Raw genomic sequence first — 20,913 nt, forward strand, 5'->3', positions numbered from 1 at the left:
ATCAAAGGATTAAAAATCAAGGTCTTGGATGAGAAAGAAGCTATGATCGGAAGGTATGAGAAATACACACTTTTTTTAGCCAACATTTTTCTACTCCATCAAAAAAGAGCTTTTCTCCTAGGCAAAATCCAAAAACTCAATTGTGCAAAGTTCTGAAACCTCTCAGACCATTTTTGAGTGTTATTAAATTACATTCTAGAGCTGTAAAAAATGGTATTCTTGGATCAAAATTGACCATTTTTAGGCTTCTTGTAGCATCCCTAATATTATGCTAAGATGGAAAAAAAAATTGATTTATCAATTAAACATTTTTTACATCTTGTTGTTAATCATGTAAGGGATCTAATACGTGTACAATGATTTGTAGTTTCCTTTGTTTTATTAAACATACAGAGCGGTCCATTACAATCAGAACACTTTGAATTTTAAACTAACAATATAATTTCAAAAAATCTATACTATAAATAGATCTGTGTCTGAGCTCTCTTAATCATTAGTGTAATCCCTATTTGAAGCAATAATAGCTTCCAGGCGTGGGAAGCCCTTGCACACACTTCAGATATAGTCATCTGTCATGGTGCCTCAGTGTTGGAGGAAGGTTGCTTTAAGCGCCTCAGTGTTTGGATGACGGACACGGCAGATCTTCCCCTTGATATAGACCCAAAAGTTTTAGTCGAAGGGGTCAGTATCAGACCTGTAGAGAGGTCAAAAGTGTCAAAATACAATTTAAAAGAGTCTTGCAAGTAAGGAGATGGGTTTTTTTTATTCCTGATGTCAAAAATGGCTTCTCCATTCTCACAAAGCTCTTTCCATTTACTTTTTTGATAGTTCTCTAGACAGTTTGCTATATTACCCTGAGATCTCTTGCATGGGGGTTTCGGACTTGCCGACGTTGTAGAAAGTGGTATTGGAGACGCTCAACTGCTAAAAGAATGGAAATTCGTTGATTACGTTCAAGTGAATTAATTTAAATAACTCAACCTTTTTTAATTATTGAATAAGCCAGTTTCATCAATTCAATGGGCCGCCAGATAACACGAGATAATATTCTTTATTTTTGTTCAACAACTAATTTTTTCAACTATGGTTAAACTTTGATTTCCTGTGCTAGATAAAATCATTCAGCACGTCATAGGCCTGACCCTTAAATGATTTGATTAAAAACAAAATGTCATTTAGGGTGTTTTATTTTCGACTTTTTTCGTGGTTCGATTACAGCTACTACGGGAAAGCTGTGATATGGTATGAAAGTAATAATTATATTGTCCTAATTGGTCGCACATCTCAAGCAAATTATGAAAAAAAAGGCAACAACTCTTTAATTAGTCAATATAGATACTAGAAGGACATTTTTGTTATTTTGTATTTAATAGTTTTAATAAATTTGATTTCTCACCTATAAAAAGTGTTTACAAGTTTTTTTCTAGTATCGTCAACAAAAAGAGAAAAAAGTTTGAAAAAATTCATGAAACATGTATAGCGCGCATATCCTATTTTATTTTCTATTTATAGTCAATAGGGTAGCTTTAAGGGGAATTAAAATCTTTAGAATAATGTCTATATAATTAATTAACACAAAATAATGCGTATATTTTAATCATTTTAGACAAAATAAAGAACTTTTGTCTCCTTTCAAACTTTAAACAAGATATATTGTACATAAAGATGACACCGTAGGAAAGTAAACTTTGCATAGTTCATTTTTTAACACATAATAACTTTTCCAAACTTGCTCTAATTGAAAATGAAAATAAATAAATAGAAAGCAAGCCATATTAATGTAGAATGTGTTTAACTGATGGACCGAATAGTAAAATATACAAAGTACATCTTTTCATTCATGGTATCATATTTTGGGGAGTACAAGAGACGTACAGATGACCTATTTGGATTCAATGATACTATTTTGTTCCAAACTAAAATGATCTGTACCCCACCACAATTGGAATAAAAAGGACTCAAACTTCCCCAAGTTTGTACTTGATCCTAGTAGAAAAGCTCTTCCTGCAGGGGGAGTCAAATATCAATCCGAAAAAAGGAGTGTACATACATTTACCCAAAAATATGTAAATATAATTAATGTTTTCTTTAGATACAAGATGTTAGATCACGAGCCAGCTGTTCCGGATGAGCATCGATTACAAAGACTTGCTCATGCAATTGCTGATATGCCATTATCAGGCCTAAATAGTCTCCATTTTAAATTGATAGCCAAGAAGGAAGAACTCTTATATTCTAATATAACCGTTGATCTCCTCTTTTCGGAAAGTAATTAAAATGCTTCAGGAAGGCTCAATTAGTTGTAGAATAAAACTAAATGCAAATTTGATGACCTGACTTTCCACACAATACAAAATAAACATTTTCTAAACGTAGACCGCTTACATCCCACACACTTATTTTGTTATTTTGAGATAGGGGCGTTTCGCTCAGTCCTGTAACCAGGCCATTGACACTGGAATATACAACGGTGGTCTAAAAAGGTTCAAAACTGTTAAAATAGGAGCATTCGGAATTAAAGGACTCAAAGGAAACAGCGGACCGACAAAAACTTAACGACAACAACAAAAATATAAGAGAAAGAAATAAAGTCTTCATCTACAGCTATTGGACCGATCGATACATAATTGTTATTTTCTCATGATTCATATTTTAAAATGTTTATTTTTTATTATTATAAATAGTTGTTAATACTTTGTTTTATGATCTCAATTAAAGAATGTAATTAGAATTTTATTTTTTTAAATTAATATAAAGTTCAAAAAGAACTTAATATACTTTTTATTATTAGATACTTAAGTGAATTTTACAATATCAAGTTTTAAATAACATTTATAGGAAATCATAAATTTAATTAAGTCATTACCTATAACTAAATATGGCCAATAATCATGACATGAATGCACTATTTCATGCATACTTGCACTTTTTCTAGACCGGACATTACTCCTCAGTCTACTTTTTCTAGACCGGACATTACTCCTCAGTCTACTTTCTCTGTTCGTCTCATTTGAGAAATTTATGTGTGTATCTTAACTCAAACTTGGAAATCATTTCGAATAATTTTTTTCTTAATGTTTTGACAATTAGGTGGGGATATATTTGTTACTTTTTTTCAAGTAGATTTTGCAGGATTTTGTTTATACTCCTTATATAATTAATTGTTTTAATATCGTTACAATAATATCGCTTCTCGGCTTTAATAAATATATATTTTTAAAGACTTCCCTGATACACGTGCCTAAAGATTGGCCAGTATAATCTTTTAGATCAAGGAGTTTTGAATATAGATCTATATAACTGGTGTCCAAAATAAAAAAACAGGGACAGTAAAAAAAACAGACATATGTCTTAATTTTGTTTAAAATATAGCCATCAATATAATATAAAATATCAGTTTGTGGTTTAGACAACACAGTATCTTCTTGTTGAAGAGAAGTTGTTTATTGAAGAAAGGAGGCATTATCCACTTCGTCTGAATTATGTCTACCTTCTTTTAAATCATCTAAGAAATCGCTAAAATAATGGCCATCATCATATTGATAAGTTGAAGATCCCTTCTTCTTCATGAACTGACTTAAATAAATTATTCTAAAATTATTATGAGCCTCTAATCATGTTGTTGTTGGGCTCTTGTACCGAATAAGACTGAAGAAATTTTCGACGCATATTGCCTAAATATTCCAGTTAAAATGAATTAAAATCCTTCATGAAGGAGTTGAATGTTCCACTGAAGGATATAATTTAATTTTCACGTCTCTCACACAGTAAAAAATAGTTGATTATGCAAACTCTTAAGTCTTTGGTGGGAGTCCCATTGGCACGTTTGATGAGATTGATCCACAACTTCCTTCGATTGATGTCGCTAGGAAAATTAAACATTTTCATGTGCGATAAGCCTGGAGGTTCTTTACTCGAAGTTGATCTATTATTATAATACACTGCAGTACATGATGTCAATATAAAAATATATTGCAATTAATAAGTATTGGCTATTTTTGATAAATATTTAAAACTAAGCACACAAAATAGTATATAAATTGCCTTCAAAACCTTTAAAATATATCTAATGACAGCGGAAAATTTGAAACCAATCAGCAAACAGAAGGAAAAAACATATTTTTCTTCTACTGAGTGTCCACATTTCCCCTTGAGTCCACATCTATCTAGCATTTGTTGCCAGTTATTCATCAATTTTGGACGTGGAACTGTTATGTGTGAGTCGTTTGAATGGATTGATATGAGTGTTTTTATGAAAATGAGGAAAACCAAGTATTCAGCTGTCTTTAAATATTTGTTTTCGAAAGTGTAATCTTTCAACAGATTCATATAATCGCAAACATACAAACGCTTGTTAAATTAAATCCACCCAATATTAAGCCAATCCAACTTGAAGTAATTGAGCAAAAAACAAAAAGTTTCATATGAAAAAACGCCGTACTGTTTGGAAGGGTTTACTGAGATGGGGGCGTCGCTGGGAGAAGTGTTTGTAGAGTTATTAGGGGACAATGTTGGAAAATTAAAATAAAAAGCCAGAAAAATGGTTATATCTTTGTTAGGGCGGTCACTTTAGAGACCAGCCTCGTATGCACAAATTATTTAATTATGAGGTCATCAAGTAAGTATTAGGAAGGATTGGGTATGTTTGGCCTTTTTTACGACAATGACACAGTCCTATATTCTAGTAGGGAGAATAGCTGTCATTATTATATTTGTTTGTAGGCTGAATAGCTTGAGATTACATTTTATTTAGTAATTATTGTAATTTTTTGATGAAATTATTAATGATAGAAATTATGTAAATTTCTATCATTAATAATCTCATTTTCCATGCCTAAATATTGGTTTTATTTTATGGAATAAAGCAGAGCAATTTTGATATACTTTTTAGTAATAAACTAATATAACTTTTAGTGATATACAGAGTGGGGATCTAAAACTTGCAGTAGTTTGACTAAATTACAGAAATTCTAATTTTTACGGAATCAAAAAAAAAAAAAACTCAAAACAAATTTGTGATATGTTTAAATATTATATTTACTTGCCCCCTGGAGTGTCCGTCATCCAAACCACTGTCAGCCAGTACTGGGACACCATGACAGAGGACTACATCCAGTGGGTGTCAGGCCTTCCACCAGGAAGTTATCATTCCACTAAGGGCGGCAACACTAAGGATTAACTGAGTTCAGAGACACATTTACTTACAGTATACGTAGGCTCCTTTATATATTTCTGGCCTAATAATGAAAATGTGAATATTTATCATGAAAATGGTTGTATTGTTTTTCAAAGTATTCTCCAGCATGATTTGTACACTTTTGCATGCGGTCAAACCAATTGTCGAAGCCCTTTTTCCACTCCGATTGAGACACCTTCAAAACATGGTTTCTAAAGGTTTCAACAGCATCTTCTGGCAACAAAAATCGTTGACCACGCATTTTTTCTTGATGTGCAGTAATAAAAAGAAGTCATTGGGTGCTAAGTCAGGGTTGTACGGCGGATGACCCATCAATTTGACGTTTTGGCTTGTATGAAAGATCGCATTGTCATGATGTCACGTATATTTTGTTGAAATTTTATTGTTAATTAATAAATTATTGTTTCTTTCAGTTGAAAATTCAAAGTGTTCAAATTTAAATACACTACTTGGAAGATCAATTGGCTTGCAAGATCTTATAAGTTTAATTAGGGGTCTCAAGACAATTGTTATTCAAATTCATACAAAAGAGGAGCTTAGGTTGTCGACCTGGATTGAGTAACACATTTAAAATCTATTTTGAAGTTTTACAAAATTAGGTTATTTTACATAACAAATTATTTAAATCTGATCCTAAAAACATGAAAAATATTAATTTTCATAATAAACCTATTTATATTAGTATTGATTTGGGAATGTTCATAATTTTTGGGGCTAAGGTTCCTGTTCAGTAGCCTGTTTCCCTTACAAAAAGTTTTCTTTAGGCCTTCTTAATGACATTACTATTACATAAAATGGCAACATATTTTTTTCTGAGCAAAATTTAGCGAAATTGTAATTTTTAAAAGAAGTATAGACAATATTATAGACACTTGCTCCACTCAATTTTGTACTACTAGGAATAAACTACCGTTGCTAATATGACAATATTACAACAATTATAAAAAATATTTTTTTGTATGGTAAAAAACTATTTAAAAATATAGTTTATTTTCCGGGTGTATTAAAACTATTTCCCAATGACATTAAAAAAAGCTAATATTTAAAGGTTGCGTTGCCCAATTTCAAAAAGTTCCGACGAGAGTTGACATGCTGGGTTCAAGATTTCCTTGATTTGGTTATCGGCCGGGTACAGGCTCAAGGCGGCATACTAAACTATGCAGTTAAGGTTCAAGTTGATCCTATGGGTCAAGACCGTCTTCCTTAACCATAATGTGGTTGTCCAACAGGATAGAGTACCCGCACATACCTCAATAGTGACCCAATCCTTTCTCCAGAAGAATATGGCTTTTTTGGACAAGACAATGGGGTCACCATAATCACTAGACGTAACCCTGTTGGATGTGCCTTCTGAATAATGATAATGAAGAACAAGGGCATTGTCAAACACAACCCCAACACTGACCCCCTGAAAACCTCGGTCAATGAAATTTTGGACAATGCGGAGAAGAATTTACTGGAGGTATTGCTTTGTATTTAGACCCAAATAATGATTATTTTTCTACGGCCCATTTCTTTTACCTACTTCCCTGCATAGCAGCTGGACTATACATATATTGATAACATAATTCTATATATTTAAGCCATCCTAGCTTTAATCTTATTAAGTTGTTAGATCACCTTCTGTCTCTGAAAACTTCTAGGATAACTTTATGAAGTCTTCAGTGATACATCCTTCATCTTTTTTTACGATCTCCATTAATTTTTGCAACTAATCTAACGTTATAGAAAAAAAAATATGTTGAACTTCTTTACTTAAGTTTCTGTTTTAATTACAATCTTAGTTTGAATATAGGTATATCACTAAGTTGATAAAAGATTTCCTTTCAATGAGACTTCCCTCAAAAGTTGTAATATCAATATCTAATTTTGTATTTATGTTACTTATTCATAAATTAAATTTTCCTTTCAGGTCATATAAAAAAATTATCGATCCAATTTGGAAACTGTATAGTATTAGATCCAAAACATATTTTTTCCTAATCTTTTACGTTTGATAAATAGTTAAATATACAAGCTTATAGATAAGAGTAATCAATAACATGTTTTATATTGTTTTTTTGTCCCTAACATTGTAATCTAGGTTTACACAATACACGTCACTCACTTAGGAGGCGCCTCGAAAACTATTTTGATGGAGTCTAATCATTTCATGACAGATAAGGGTATCTCCTCTCAAAAATTCTTCTAATTGTCCATATTGATTTTCTGTTAATTACTAGATGAAGGTGGCTTTGAGGGCCTCGGTGTTTGGATGGCGGACACTACAGACCTGCCCCATGACATACACCCAAAAGTTTTAGTCGAAGGGGTTGGTATCAGGGTATATGGGGGCCAAAAGTTTGAAAATACAATTCAAAAGAGTGGCAATGATTGCTTCCAGGTAGAAGGTCTGACACCTGCAATGGTTTTATTTCATTGCTGGTGCCAAAATGTTGCTTCTCAACACTCATAAGACTATTTTTACTCCCTTTTTTTATGGCTCTTTGGACAGTCTGGTGTGAAATCCCAAGATCTCTTGCATGTACTCTCATGGACTTTAGGGGATTGGCTTGGTATGTTTTTATTTACTCCTTTGTATCCAGTTCTACCTCTATGAGTGAGCCCTTCTTCTTCTCCAACGTTTCAGACTTGCTGACGGAGTAGACGGTGGCCTTAGAGACGCCAAACTGCTTGGAGTGCATGAATGGAAATTCGTCAATCACGTTCAACTGCCATTTTCTATGCTTGTACGTAAGCATGTTTATTTTGTTTTGTAGCTAAAGGTTTTTGCTTTAAAATTTCGAAATATTAATTAATTTCAATCACTCAACCTTAATTAATTATTGAATAAGTAAGTGTTCAGATTTCAATGGACTCCCAGTATAACCATAATAAAAAACAATAAGTCGAATTTCATTTTGTTGTTTCCTATATATATTCTATGCATCCTTTTCTTTCAGGAATTCATTCACAGACTGTGTATATAGCCTGAAGATTAGGGAGTTTTTTATTTTTTGTAAATGTCCAAATGGCCAATTTCAAGTCAATTATTTTGTTAAGAAACACAATTGACTAAGTTTGTAGACAATTGAACAATGCTTAAAGGTAATACAAGGGTCGTAAACTTTTAAGAATTGCTCATTTTTCGAGAAAAATGACTTGTTCCTTGATTATTGCGGAAACCTTTCACAATCCAACTATATTTGTTCTACAACTTCTAAAAGATGACTTTCTTTACTCTTTGAATTATTTCTTTCTTTCTGAGAAAAAAAAATATTTATAATTTGCATTACAATTCATAATACTTGAAAAATAATTGAGTACTTGTAGAATTTGTTGCGGGCAATATTTTTACATATTACTCATTTCCATCCTGTGAAACATAACTATGTCTTTTAGATTTATCAATCCTTAATTTGGGAAGTACAGGCGGTCCATTGCAATCTAAACACTTACTAATTCAATAATAAATGAAGGTTCAATGATTTAAATTAATTCATATTTCTATATATTAAGGCATAAATAATTAGTTACAAGACAAAATAAACTCAAGCTCTCTAGCTTACGTACAAGTCAAGAAGATGACACTTGAATGTGATTGACGAATTTCCATTCGCGCACCCCAAGCAGTTGGGTGTCTACAGGATCCCAGTCTACGCCGTCAGCAAGTCTGAAACGTTGGAGAGGAAGAGGGGCTCTATCAAAATGGCCAAACTAGACCAGGAAGAGTGAAAGAAAATATCCTAGGTACATCCCCTCAAGTATATGAGGGTCCATGCAAGAGATCTTGGGGATTCATACCTAACTGTCCATAGGGATATCAAAAAGGGGTGGAAAAAGCCTTGTAAGGGTGGAAAGGCCACTTTTGACACCATCAATGAAAAATACCTTATCTTATCCGTTGTACGACTCTTTTGAATTAGTCTATGAATTCTTTTGAACTCTTTTTTTGAAACTTTTAGCCCTACTACAGCCATGATACTATCCCCTCGACTACATCTTTTTTGGTGCAAGTCGAGGGGAAGGCCTACAGTCTCTGTCATCCAAACACCAAGGACAGAACTGAAACACCATGATATTGGCCTTCATCTGGAGCAGGTGTCAGAGGTTCCTTCCCCTCCTGGAAGCAAGAATTTTCGTGAAGGGCAGCTACATAAATGATTAATAGAGCTTAGCCACACATCTATTCATAATATTAATTTTGTTGAAATTCTATCGTTAGTTAATAAATTATCTATTTTTGAAGCTTAAAGGTCAATTGGTATAGATTTTAATGGATCACTTAGTAAAATATGTACCAGTTAACACTCCTTTATGGGTGTCTCGAATTTCAAACCCCCCTATTGTAGATCCATTTCAGCCTCATAACAGGAACCTTGAATCCCTTGACATTCTTAGAATAAAACATGATATGTTTTATTTTTTAAGTTTTCTGTTAGTCACATAATATGTAGTTATACATGCCTATTGCTTGCATATGTAGTTACAAATGAAGATGCGGGAGGTGATATTGAATTGTTTTACTAAAAAGTGTCTGTACACAGTCACTAATTAAGGTGAAATACACATTAATCATTTTGCACTCCCAATTGCAAGAAACAATGAGGCTTAGACAGTTGGAGGGGGAAACATTGGATAATGAATCAAACGTTATACATTCAAGACAGAATGAAAATATTCATAAAATCAGAAATACAGTGTAGAAAATAAATGATACATGGTTTGGTCGTACATCACACTATTCTCTATATCTCGAAAGTTGACAACAGCGGCAGCGGATGGATACAATTCAAACCTGCCAAACATTTAATAATAAATAAATAACTTCGTAGTGCAAATAATATATTATTGCTTTGTTAAACATAGGGAAGTTAGTTCCTGACTGTTAAAAGGTTGTCATACTTGAATTTCAACTATTTTGCTGTTGCAATCTCCAATTTCGAGATAGAAAGAGAAAGTATGAGGTTTTGACAAACTTATACAATGTACCAGAAAAAAATTATTTCATCACTTTCCGAATTTTTTAGTTTGACCACTGACACGAAAAAAACAGACTAAAAATGTAACGATAGGTTAATTTTAACAGTGAGAGACATTATATGTAAATGCTTTGTAAACGAAAAATCTTAAATATAAGCCCTAGAACATCATCCCCACTGTCAACACCCCCTCCTTTATTGCATCACGTAACCTTTCATTAAAAAAGATACAGATAAATAGTCCAAAATCAGTTGGTAGTTGGCAAATTATTCTGAACAATGTAACTTTTATTCAATAATTGTTGGGGACAGCTTAATATGAAGTAATTCGTAACTAATCAATCTTTCAATTTCTTTATTTTTTATGCAAAAAAACATTTTTCAACCATATCCACATGACATTTCAAAATTATAAGATAAAAAACAGTCAAATATACTTGCATATGGAGGTTATAAATAAGAAACATTGAATAGTATTATCAACTACTTAGAATGTTATATAGAAGGTTCATACTTAGAGCTGTAAATATATCACATTAGACAAGCACGGGACTTTTTATATTTGCAACCTGAAAAGTGTTTTTTCTTTACCCTGAGCTTTAATTATTATTTTTTTTATTCTTGAAGAGAGTATTTCTAATTACAGAGGGGTTCAATTAAAAGGAACTGTTGTACAAATGAATTGAAAACAATAATCGAATTTATATACAAGCGTAGAATCCGAAACTAATCTCCGTTTTTCTTTCAGTCAGCTGAATTCTCAAGTATCTGGGAATATTGTTTTTCGTGACTATTATCATTCAGAGTGATTTTACCCATAAAACATCACCCACATTAAAAATAAGATTAATGAAAATGATGTAAAAGTGTTTTGTTTTGTTTAAAAGTGTTTTTATTGATTCTGAATCTTGATCTGAACTAGATATATTTCCATTTTTAGGGTGAAAAATGATGAAAAAAAACACTCCTATTTATACCTTTATAACTTATTCATAATACAAAGGGATCCCATATTTTAAGGGGATATATTTTCAAATAATAGTAGTAAGGAACGTCATAGTTTTTATCATAATAAAATATTCAGTTTATAATTAAAAAAAAGATCTAGTTTATAAATTTAAGGATGTTTGTTCCATTTTGTATTTTTAAAATGATACCATTTTGTATTTTTAAAATGATACCATTTTGTAATATTTAAATTCTCTACTCATCCTGAACGGATTGCTATATTCTTTCGATCCTGGGATCTTATTCTCAAGGATGGGTGTTCACTCTACTCCCTTATAAGGTTTGATAGTTTTCCTATGATAAATTATCCTCATGTCGTCCCTCGTGGAATTCAGAATCTGAATTCGAAAATTTCTTGTGATGAATGATTAAGTGTGATCTTCGATGTCCTCAATCTTCCTTGAAATGACATTGAAATGGGGGAAAATATAATGATAAGGTTGAATATTTGCTAGTACACCTCAATAAAATATGGGATCACTACAAAATAGAACAAAAACCCTTGGAGATGCATATTTATTTAATAGATCTTTTTTAAATACTATACAAGTATAGTGTATACATATATATGGATATGCTAAAGCTTACAGAAAAGGAGAGAATGAAGGTACATACCAACAGGCACATATGTGTTTTTTCATTAAAGAATACTCTTATTTTATCAATTTTTAATGTAATTCATAAATGTAAAGATTTATCGGATTGAACTTAAAAGTGTAAACTCAGCCTTGAAATATTTATGGGTTCACATATAATGTAATGAAATATTTAAAGTACAAATTTGACTTTAAGTTTATCTGTAAAGGATTTTGAATAAGTATTCTCCCCCCTTATACGATATTAAAGTTTGTTTAATTATATGTAGGTAGATTATATTTGTAAATAAATTGAGAGTAATTAGGATATTTAGAATCTCATTATCATTTAAAAATAAGAAATGTTATTTATCATAAATTTGCATACATTTATTAAACAATTATTTGGTATCCATTTATGTGGATAACGTGAGGTAATATCTTCTGGTCTGGGCTATATTTTAATCTTATTTAATGATATCAGGCTGGTAAAATATTCTAATAATCAAAAGGTAAACAAAAGGTATTATCTTAACTTGTCTTTATTTTTAAGACACTAAAAATAAAATTTAAACGAGAGGTTTTGTGAGGACAATTATTTGACCAAATCATTTAAAATTAGTGTTGGCACAACTTTTATAAAATACTTGAGGCCTCAACTCTAATCATTTCCTCGTTATAAGGCCTTGACTATGTAGTAAGACTCTCGCTTTGTCCATATCTTCTTGATGAAACCTTCTAGAGACTGGACAATCTGTGTGAGGAGTAGCACACACCCTCCCCTCCATACCCACACATTTCTGACAGATAGCTACATTTTTTATTACTTACCATGCTAAGACTGCTTCAATAGCTGAAAAAAACAAACATCCATAAACTGAATAATTATTCTTAGAAATAAGAAGTTAATGTAAATATGTCTTAGTTTTAAAATAAAAACAACAGCTTGAGAAAATAAAAATAAAACATTGTTTAAGTTCCAAATATTAAATAAACTTATATTTACAACTCTCCTTGTAAAGAATGTTTAATATACAACAATGTCTGCTAGCTGTTGTTTTGATAGTAAAGAAATGCCCTTAATATTTTCCTTATCAGCAGATTTAGTACAACTGGGGCATTTTAATTAAACTGTGGTTCGAGAATATTAGCCACTGACAAAACAAGATGTTCTTTCAATCTTAGAAAATAGTCTTCCCTCTCAGTCATACTGTTGAAAGACAATATTAATATAATGTTTTCTTCCTGGAGCTTAATTTTCTCAGAATACTAGTATAAATTGATGATTTTCAGTAATGGAATAGTTTTAGGTACATAATTCTTACGGTTGGTGGGTTAATAGAGTCTGATTCTGGCATTTTTCACCAAATAATGGGTTAGAGAAAAAGTAATTTCGATTTTTTTGCTTTTTTCAATGCATATAAGAAATGTTACATCATTTGATTTAAGTCAAGTATGCCCCGTTCAGTTTCGTAAATTGTTGCCAACGAGACTCCAACTTCATAATACCCTTCCTATAGAAGTCCTAGTCCCTATTGGCAAAAAAATCAGACAACCATTTTAAAGACCCCTCTGTTGAGGCCAAATTTGTACACCCAAGCGCGTTAGCTATAGGTACAGGTGGTAGTCACTTGGTGTCAGGTCCGAACTGCGCGATGGATGCATAAAATTTAATTTAGGAACGTCTGGCGCGTTCTCAAAGATGTGTGTGGCATGGCGATGTTTACTCACTGAACCTTTAGAGCAATGTGTACATGTTATTCCAGGATGTAGGAACATTGGTGTAAGATGACAGGAATTTGAAAATGTGAATAGAAATTGTATTTCACGTGCAAGTATCATTTTCTCGCCTTGTACGTAAGCTAAAGGTTCAGGTTTACTTTGTAACTAGTTGTTTATGAAAATAGTTTTTATTGTACTGGTACTTTAACTGTCAATCATGTGTAATTTTGTTTCTTGGATTCCTAATGTTGATGCCAAAGATGTAGTACGATCTGAAGGGCCAATTGTTGAATGGATACCATAATGGAAATTGTAGAGTCCCACCATAAAAAAATAACTTTTTTGATTCCAAAGGAGATAAATGTTAATGAAGATATATATTAACTAGATATGCTGAATAATTAACATAAATTAGTGTTACTTCCATTTACCAATATATTTTGCCAGTGAAATAAATCGAGTATGAATGAAATGTCACTGAAAGATGTGCAAATAAATTTAGCATACATATTATTTTTATCTAAATGAACTACAAACTAATTCTCTAGTAGAAATATAAGATAAAATATATATATATATATTTCAATCCTCTCAACCATAAAAAAGCTACACTAAAAGCAAATAAAATCCCTTTGACCTTTGAACTTGCAAAATATGTATATACATATAATATTGCACAAAGACTTGAGACATAACTAATATTTAATTTAGGTAACATCATTGAATTAGAGGAAGAAGGGTAACCTTGACATCAGCCAATGTACTATCTTTTTAATTCAAACTAGTAGCGTAGTTTGAATTACATTGGCTCTAAAATTATGTAGTTACAATGTAGAAAAGTAATTAAATAAAATTATGGTTCGTTTTTTTAAAATTATTATTATATAATGTAACTAAATTTTGTTTTACTTGTCGTTGTACCTGGCATTGACAGAATTTTTAAGGATCGTCGATCAGACAAATTTTGCTCTTATAATATACAAGGGCTTCCAGCATTTTTATCAACACCAAAATATAATTACCTTTATAAATACATAGATTTATTTTTAAATATGTAATAAAATTTATGAGGGTGGCTTCAGAAACGTTTGGGATTGTTTAAGACGGGACTGTAAAATCTGAGTCTGGAGCTTTTTTTGTTGTTGATAGAATCAGAGTCGGGAAATGTGTACCGACTCTGGCTACGATGTAATTATTATTCATGTAATTATAATTTATTTAAAATTTAAGGCTTACATTAAGTCTTTCTAAAGTAGTGTTTATCATCTATGGTTATAAACTATGAGTTAGTATTTATTAAATACTATTAATTTATTACACTAAAAATTTAAAACTAATTTATAAGCTCACTTTACGAATTTGTGCTCCATAGTCTATACAATCACGATTCCTGAACACTTGTTAAGTTTAAATTGTTACGTTACGTCGAGCGTAGGGAGTAGATATAGAAGTTGATAATTTATTATTGTGAATGGTCAATGTCATCAGTCACAAGTGTAGCTTTGCAGTGAGAGGCTGTGTGTGTTGTTGATCCTGCTTACGAGTGCATAAATTAGGTTAAGAAAATTATGAATGAATAAGTAATAAATATAAGTCAGATTACTTTTGATCCATTTCATTTGTTGATCATCCTGTTAAATATCTTTTATTCCCAATATTTTTTTCATTCCTGCTACATTAATTTTATAATATAGAAGATAACTCCTCAAGAAATCCTGTGTGGTACTTATCATTTTTACTTAATACTTACATGTTCTCTTTTCGAGAATGAAAAATAATAATACCAGCTTTTAAAAAAAAGATGTTATGATCGAGTTAGTACTTTTATCTGTAAAGGACTACCTGATTCAGTTTTAACTAAAAAAGCTTGTTGCTTTATCTCATCTGACGTCACATTCATTATTTTTTTTATTGTACTTCTTTTCTTTTTAGATATGACGCACAAGCAGATGCTACAGGGAAAACGGCTAAAAGTTTTATTTATATGACTTCATTTTTATTTTGTTTGTAGGTCAAAACGTCGACCGACAAATATCTTAACTTATAAAAAAAATTTCTACGATATTTTACTCCAGACATTTCCCGCCCGCCCTAGATATTTACACCAACACCCCTTCATAAACTACAGTAAGGAACCCTACCAAACCCCCATTTATAATGTCTGCTGTCATTGCGCAAAACATGTATTCTGAAGTATATATAAAAATGTTTTGAAGGGCCAAAATATTGATGGCTCCAAAAAATTTATGATATTCTTTTTTTAGGTGTTGCAACATTTACTCTTCAGATATTTCCCGTTCAAAACATTCCCCCACCCCTTCATCTACAAAAGTAATTACCCCTCAATCCCCCCATTTAAATCCGGAAAGTTGGGATGCTTTGATGAATCGCTTGGTTACATAAGGGTGAATCCAACATCTGTCAGATAAGTTACCTTCAAAGGCCTCTCATAACACATCAATTTATACCCAAAAAGTTGGGGCTGCTTCAGGTACCGTGCCAGTCCCCCAAACGAGAGTATAAAAATTAAAGTTCTAAACTGAATGATGATATCCGATTTTTAACAAATAAAGAGAATGGCAGCTAAGAATGTAGAAACTGATAGAAAAAAAGCTAAATTTCAATCAAAATCTTCTGACTTGTAGACTTGGACCAATTTTGTACTTTTTGATTGTGCCTTTTCTTTTTATATGTTTTTAATGTTTATTTTGATTAAAGTACTAATAAAATGCAATTTCTCTTACAAATATATAACCTCATTTTTGTTATTTTCCCTAGCAAAATACTTTTAAAAACTCTTTGTTTTGGAGCAAACCACTATAAGAAAGCCATTCCATATAGAATAAACTAGGACCCATATTGGAAACGCGTGAGCGCAGTGTCTGTCCTACTTACAGGAGTCCTTGGTTTGAATGCTACAGTGATTGAAGCACCAATCTGTTCTCCCTTTATTTTCACAATTTTTGTGATCTCTTTTTTACTCTTTTACTTGTACGTTTTAGAGTCCTTTGCACTTGTTTTTCTTTGAATTGACGGTAGTGCAAAGGAACCGTCCTTATTTTTAGGACAAGTTATTGAAGAATGATTTTGATTTTGCATTTCCTTTACATTTATGGCATTCTTTAAAAGAATTGTAATCAGGTATGAATGGATCCAGACACTTAAAACAACACTTGTTGGCTATGCAAACTTTATTAAATTCCATTTCTGTGATCCCAAATGCACTGGTACATTTGTAAATAGTATGTTCTTTTTTACATAATTTGTAATTTAATTTTTGAGATATAGCAATTTATTTGCCGTAGATGTCTTTTCTGGACCTTTTATATTAGGAACTCTAGTCCTATATAGGTTTATCCATGTATTAAAAGAGTTCAAGTTCTTCACTCTTCCTGAAGTCCATAGAGGTAATTGAGCTTCAGAACTTTTGTTCTTTTCAAAGTCATAAGAGTATTCTTGTTTTACTTTGAATTTATAGCCTTTCCAATCTGCTTGCATACTAGGGGAAATGACTCCAAAGAAAGAATGCATCAAGGAAAACTCAAACATGTCTACTTCTTGACTTGTCAATTCTTCTTTTAGCACTTTGAGTGCTTTAGATACTTTTAAATAGAGTCAACCGTAGATTTTTGTCTTGTGAAGGGTCTACTGCCTTTCGTAAGTATGATTTCGCCAACTTAATAGGATCCTCGAATACTGATGTTAGGCATTTGATGACTTCCCATATGCCATGGAGGAAGAGGTGGAAAATACCGACACTAATGATAAAGCTGATTCCACAAGGGACTCTTTTAATTTTGAAAGAGAATAGCGTCAGTATATCCTGGCATATCTCTCATGTCTTTGGCCAAATTTTCCATGGACGATTTCGGATTTGAAAATTTAAAAGAACGTACGGGTCTTGTGGATCTCCGTGAAATTTATTTATAAGACCTTTAGTATTAAACTGTATAGTACTTCTTTTAGGCTGAAGAAAAGTTACGGTTGTGTTGGATGTATCATCGACATTTTTATGAGATCATTTTTGTCTAATACAGGTCGGAATGAAACTTTGCATTTCCATCTAGAAGTTTCAACAATTCAAGAATTCTTCAAAAATATCAGAATATTTTTCCGTGAAGGGATATTTTGTAGGTTTATACTAGAGATTTGATGTTCGTAAAAAAAAGAAACTTGAACTTTCTTAGGCAGGGACGAATCCCAATTCTGAGTCAATTTCGTGATTACTCGACCATTTATTTCTACACTCGTGTCATTTTTAGCCTTGTTTTCTAATATTTCCCTGTGATTGTTCACTTGTGACAAAAAGCTGCATGTTCATTTGAATGTCCTGTCTCAGAAGTCTTTCAAAACGCCATCTTTTCGTTATCTTTTCCTTCGATACGAACATTTCTGCAGCGAATTTAGCCTCTAAGACTGCTTCCTCATTCTGCGGTTCTTCATCTTTGAAATAGCGTTGCCATGACGAAAGGAGGGATTCTAGCTCTTTCTCTACAGCTATTTCTTATTCTGGAGATCTCTTTTTGTACAGTTATTTCTTCCTCTGGAGATGGAATAACAAGTTCCGTTAATTGGGAAGGATCAAATTTAGATCCAACCTTACTGAAATGTATAATTATAATTAATTTATAATTACATTTGTAATGGCTTAGTGAGTTTTACTCTGAACTGCCGTATTAAACTTAGTTAATCTTTTACTAGTTATAATTAACTACACTCAAGTAGTTATAATATAAGAACAGAATAATTTTTTAGTCAGAATTAATTATTATCAGACACTTAAATATGTTAAACAAATATTATTTAATATGAATATTTGTGACGAATTGTGTTCTGAGTGTTTGTGTGTAAATATAAATGTATTATCTCTATGTAGAAACCTTAAGAGTAAAGTCTTAAACGTTAAACTCCCCAATCTATAAGATTACCAACCTCTTGTTAACTATGTAACTATCATGAAAGCTACCCTTTGACTGAACTAATGTTCAAACGACAACAAACGGTCTTTTTATAATTACTTGTGTCTAAATAGAAATAAATATAAGTAGAAACCGTAAGAGTAAAATCTTTCTCCTTGGATTTTCAGACCTATAAGACTACCAACCACCTGTTAATTAGGCTACTATCACGATGGCCTCTCCTTGGTTGTCCAATTGTTCAAAAGACAACAAAAAGATCAGTAAATATGATATAGAAATCGAAAAAAAATAGGTAATATATTCAAAAAAATTGAATTTGTGAACGTCAATTTTATTCTTATTTCTCGTAATGTTTCTTTAATTGTGTCTAAATAAAAATATATCTAAGTAGAAACCAGAAGAATAAAGTCTCTATCGTTGGACTTCCCAACATACAACACTACCAACCGATTTTTAACTACGTAACTATCACGATGGTTACCTTTTGGTTGTCCCGATAAATATTTTTCAAAGACACCATGAAAGATCAGCCAAATACGATATGGAAATAAAAAAATATCAGGTCAATCCTTCAGTATATCAAGAACCCACAATCCAATCTTAGGTTCTAAGTTGGCTGAAGGACCATGTGAGGGTCTAGGACTCTCAATAACCAAGAATGATAATAAGTGGACTGTAATAACTTTTTAATTAAATATAAGACGCAAAATAATAACAATGGACGTGCATATAGTTTAAGCTTTATATTTAGATTGATTTGTACAATAAAAATAAAATAAAAAAGTCTTCCTTTTGGAGGGAAAAAAAAAAGTTGAATATAATCAGTATTGCCAATAGCTGTTTATATGACCAGATATACAAAAGACTCAGACTCCAACAGGGGTCATATATACATAAGAATAGTGATTTTTAGGAGTTTAAGAATCCCATTGCATTATAAGTGACGGAAGAAGCAGTAGTTGCTCTTAATTTAAATGTTCTTTACATATTTTGTCATCAGTTCTTGTAAGGAAAAAGTCTGTATCGTATCTTTTCAGCCACAACCAGATTTCACTGGTTTCAATCTCAGTTGTAAACACAGTTAGCTTTGTGCCTAGATTACTGCATGTCTTACAAGAAGTAACATTAAACTTGTTGAGAGTTCTTAAACAATTTCCAGCAAAATATTGTAATTCTTGATTCTCTGCAACACATAAAGATGTGGACAATATTTACAGATTTGAGCCATGATATCTGATCAACAATTAAGTTGCACACTCGATTCTTTTATTCTAAAGTGTTACATCCCAATATCCTTAGCAAATTAAGACAGAACCCTTCATTCACGTGGAACTTTGGGCCTGTATTGATGAAACAGCAGGTAGTTTGAACTTAACCGAGAGAAATCTATAGTACGATGAACTTTTGTAGCAGACACTGACAGCAAAAGTCTTGAATTTATTTGTAGGAGCATTCGGTCTTTCTGACTGCATCACGCGGCTGATGTTGCAGTTTAGAAAGGTATGGCTGCATTGAAGAGAATATGTGTTTCACATTTGTCAGAGGGGCTAGTTTTGCCTTTTTTCATGCTGCTTTATTTTTATTGCCCCATTTTTTAGATAGGTATATTGTCTGAAATTTAGCATGAGAGAAAGTTGTATGGATTTACCGGGAGCAGAGACCATGCAAATGTTATCTGCAAACAAATGTTTTTTGAAAGCTCTATATCTTCTCATAAGTATGTATATATCATAATCATACCTACTGAATGGCTTTCAAGTAAAGTCAAAGCTTTGGGCTCTTATCTTGAATAAGTCTAAGACTAACGTTGTATGACTCCCTCAGTCTTCCTTTTAAATTGTCTAAACGAGAATTCATCTTCTGCAGATATCATCGTTAAAAAAATTATCTGAAGAAATGCAAACTGCTGGTTTTTCAATTGTTGCAAAAATTTATCGACGCACAATAAGTTCTTCATTTTTAATTAAGACATTGAAATGTAGATGACCTAACCCTTCTTTGTTGATGTAAAGAAATGCTTTATCCAGGCATTAAAATGTGGAAGCGATATTAAAGTGTCTTTTAAGGGACTTAAAGTTTATTATAACCAACTTACCAATTAATGTTCGTTGAAATATAATTTTTTGAAGATTTATTTACTTATCTGCCTTGTTGATACACAACAAACGTTTGGAGAGTATCGACTGTCGCATATTATCCAATAGCACTTGTCTCTATATGCTCGGCGCCTAATATAATTTATATTTTGAATTGAAATTATTTAGTGCATCATTTATCCTTTAATCTTTTTTTTTTTTTTTTGAGGGGGGCAAGGATACTGATTTGGATATAATTTGTTGGAAGACAACTTTGTATAAACTATTTTCCTTAATGACGGTATGGAAAAACTTCCAAGGTGAAGGGTTCTGGCACTTTATGGAAGACTGAAAAGCCATATGCCAAGAATCTAATAAGTTATTTGTTCCAGGTAAACCTACTTCCGATCTTATATTCATATTCCATAATGTTGTTCTATATTTTGGCTCTCTTCA

The 20,913-nt window shown here is 31.9% G+C and overlaps 1 long non-coding RNA gene across 1 annotated transcript; it reads left to right on the plus strand.

The window, feature by feature from the left end:
* Positions 1–2,782, plus strand: LOC121127127 (uncharacterized). The gene is made up of 2 exons (XR_005867550.2): positions 1–53; positions 2,093–2,782. It is a non-coding gene; the product is annotated as an uncharacterized lncRNA (long non-coding RNA).
* Positions 2,783–20,913: the final 18,131 nt, after the last annotated feature.

The sequence above is a fragment of the Lepeophtheirus salmonis genome, chromosome 12, assembly GCF_016086655.4.
Source record: "Lepeophtheirus salmonis chromosome 12, UVic_Lsal_1.4, whole genome shotgun sequence".
NCBI classification, from domain to species: Eukaryota; Metazoa; Arthropoda; class Copepoda; order Siphonostomatoida; family Caligidae; genus Lepeophtheirus; species Lepeophtheirus salmonis.